This window comes from Protobothrops mucrosquamatus, unplaced genomic scaffold (assembly GCF_001527695.2).
Source record: "Protobothrops mucrosquamatus isolate PMUCROS unplaced genomic scaffold, P.Mucros_1.0 scaffold6073, whole genome shotgun sequence".
Classification (NCBI taxonomy): domain Eukaryota; kingdom Metazoa; phylum Chordata; class Lepidosauria; order Squamata; family Viperidae; genus Protobothrops; species Protobothrops mucrosquamatus.
Genome location: NW_015391912.1, coordinates 31,253 through 35,188, shown reverse-complemented (window position 1 = coordinate 35,188; position 3,936 = coordinate 31,253).

The following is a 3,936-nucleotide window of genomic DNA, read 5'->3' as shown; positions in this document are numbered from 1 at the left end:
GGGTTTCTATCCTGAATAAATTCCTGAAATCCTGGCAGCTCACTGGAATGGACAGCCAAGGATAAAGCACCATGGTAGACTTGCTTAGCAACTTTCAATTCTTCTTCATTACCATAGTTTTTAAGCTCTAACTGGGCAGTCAAAATCCACACTTTACCCTTTATATTGTTTGTTATCTCACTGTCTTGTTCAATAGAAAGCAACCAGTCAAAAACCACAAGAGTGCGAAAATCAGCAAACAGGAGAAATACATTGGCTGTGCTAGTCATGATTCTATTCCATATTGTAAATGCCCATTTCTTTATACCCCCAAATTCAATATCCATGCCTACATTGTAGATTGTCTGAATAAAAGCAAAGCAAATGCCATGAGTGGCAAATTCTGGAACCATAACTTGAAAAATCCATTCTGGATTAATTCCAGTTGCAGTGTAAAATCCAATCCAAGTCCACCTGAAAATGAGAAGTAATTCAAGAATTACCCTGTACTGATGGGCTTCATTTGGAACCATTTGGTAGAAATATGGGGATTGGGTTTGATCCATCCTCACTGGAGTAGAGCCATAGGAGACCTAAATAGAATGGTAATTGAAGAAATGAAAAAGGAAGATTAATGTGTATATCTGCTTGTTGTTGTTGTTGTTGTTATTATTATTATTATTAGTAGTAGTAGTTGTAGTAGTAGTAGTAGTATCACTGGGATAACATTTCAGTAAATGGACTAATTGTTGAAAAATAATATTGTCCAGAACAAAAATGTGGCAATTATCTGTCCTTTTGAGGAAAATTGCAGCTTTTGATAACAGTGGCCAACCAAAGTCACTCCAACAGTGAGATGGCAGCATATAAATTTAATTGTAAATCATGAATAAATAAATCATGATCATTTTTTATGGCCACTCACCTTAAACAAACAGGCTTTGTGGAGAAGAAAATAATGAATTTGATATTTATATTGATTAGTTTTAAATATTATGAAGTGAGATGACTTTACACTAGCAACAATGAAAGATGTTTTAAACTGACACTTCTTAAATTAGTTCTGTTGCCACACAAATAAGTTCTATGTATTTAAAAATACTTCTATCATTACTACATAAAGCATCAGGAGGGGAAAAATAATCTTTAAAAACTGAGCATACATCCTACCTGAGGAATCTTGTAGATGCTAAAAATGTGTGGTATATGATGAGAAGATTCAATACCAAGCCCTTCAAGCACTGTAAGAAGATTGCCTTTAGTACCACAGTGGTAATTGGGGAGAAAATGCTTCTTTGGAGAAATAAGTTGCATTGCAGAACGAAAGGCCCACCTGGTATTGATATGGCTATCATAGATATGGAATCCGAGGGTGATATTGGGTAGGATATGGGGATCTTCATTGATTTCCTTTATGGCAAAGACCAAGGCCAGAATATTCTGGTAGTTCTGAGTTAAAACCCTACAGTGGGATTTCCATTATGTGTCAAACTAATTCAGCAACAAAATTGTAAGCTATAATTTAAGAAGCATTTTTGGAACAAAATTTAATCAACAAAGCTACCTCACTGTGAAGAGCCAAAGCAAGTTAAATCAGTATATCAGTAAATATTTGGAACAGAGTATTTTAAAAATAAAGGAAAACTTACAGATTAAGGACATGATTTATAATTTTCTAATATATCTGCTTTTTTCTTTTCATCACAATTGATTTTAAAATTCATTAATGTATCGGTTGATATACCTCTGTTCCATTAGTGGGGAGCTAATATTGGCAAATCTACACAAAAGTCTACTATCAGGGAATCCAAGACCTATAGATCAGAGGAAGGCAAGGATGGATTCATTCTACATAATTGCCAAAAAATTTACATGAAACATGTGAATTCTCTGATCATTGATTGTGAGTTAAATTAAACTTTACACACACACCCACAATCTGATGTTTTAAGTTTCTTATACATTTATTCCATTCTTATCATAGAAAAAATTCAAAAGTTGACATAAATATATAAAGAGGAAACTGTGGTGAGAAAAACTGAATAATTATGTATCTTTTTTTGGAAAAACATATTGTGTTTTCAAAATTCTAACTTTTGAACAAAAAATTGAATTAAAAGAATCTAGGTCCAAATGAATGAAACTGAATTCCCTAGTTGAAAGTTAAACATGCCTTATTGATCTTTTATCTACTTGAGTACCTAACTTTACATTGACTGAGCTAAGTATGTAACATTTGGGTTTAATTAAGCATATTTTAAGCACCAGTTATAATTAATATTTCCTTGTAGAAGTAGGGGAGCAAAAATAGATTTGCAATCTGTACTTGATTTCAGCAATATAATCTACTCCATTCGTTGCTGCAATAAATCATACCCATCAAGCTGCTCTTCTACATATCATTCTGCTCAGAAGCATAAAGAATGCTAACCAAATTCCTTACAGGTAGCTTTCAGAATATGTTGGAGGTGGTGGTTCATCAAAAATTTTTGGACTGGAGACAAAGAAGGTATGAGGAACAAGGCCACCAAAGAGTAGATCCCCTGGTTGAAGATACTTGTGAGAAATGAAATGATGATCCATAATTTGACAATTAATTTTTTTCTGCCATGCCATGTGAGGCAGTAGTAGAAAAAGTAACACTACTACTATCAACATACTAAGTAGAAATTGACCTCTAAACTAACACAAATACCACAGACATTAAAAACCTCTATGAAAGCAATGGTGAGATTTGAATGAAAATTGAAATGTGTGTCCTTGAATTGATCTGACTGAAATCTGTCACTAATTTTTAAATCTAAGTATATATATATATATATATATATATATATATATATATATATATATATATATATATACAATATATAAACTCAGAAAGATGCACTTATGTCTAACCACACAGACACACATATATACTTTTATTTTTGTCAACAAGTTTGATATATGACAGCACAGAGATTGGAAAGCAGAGAAATAATTATAGGTCTTGGATAAATTATCTAAAATTGGCGAATCCTCTGTAGCATTGCTAAAAAAATGTTTTTATTGTCTTCCCCTTGAAAGTTTATTACAACTGATGCAATCTGTAAATAAAACTTTTTTTGTGGCAGACTTTATTTCTATTAACTTGCATCACTCCAAAGAGCTATTTTTCGTCTTCTTGGAGACAAATGTAGACATTAAAAATTAGGCAAACATTTAGAGCAGTAATTCTTAAATATCTAAAATACTTGAATGACTGCAGCTATAATACATATCAACACAGTTACTTTGGGCTGGGCCCTTGCCATTAGCCCTATCATCATCTTCACCAGCATTGTCATCAGCATTTTAAAGCAACCTCAGTGAAACTATGGAAGGCTTACTAAGGCAGCCCTCATTTCTTTCCTTCAGCTTTCTTGGATCTAATGTCTCAAATCTAATCATTATTATCTTCTTCATCCTATCATTCCTATCAATGCCATCATCATTTAAAGGCAAATGTGTGCCTTACTTCTATAATTTAACATAACTTTGTTCCAATCTTCAATCCAAACAGTCATTGGAACTGACAAAATGAAACCTGTTGTAAAATACTAGGACATACTAGGTTTAACAGGGGCATTTTGCTTCACTGAGCAAAGTACATAGTTAAAACAAAATTGTTAGAAGTGTCCCTTGGTTAAAATGGTGGTGCCCATGCTGCTTTATTAGTTGGGGTGAGTTGCATTGTTGTCACTGCAAAGCCAAAGCACTAAATTGGAACTCATATATTTTATTTATTTATTTATTTATTTAATTTAATTTATATGCCGCCCTTCTCCCACAGGGACTCAGGGCGGCGCACAACATATTTAAAACCATTAACATATATGCAATCCCCCCCTTAAAACCGAATTAAACCGAATTTTACTGTTGCGTCTTCCGAATATTTAAAACCCAATATAAAATCCACCCTAGGTCAGGTCCGCTTGC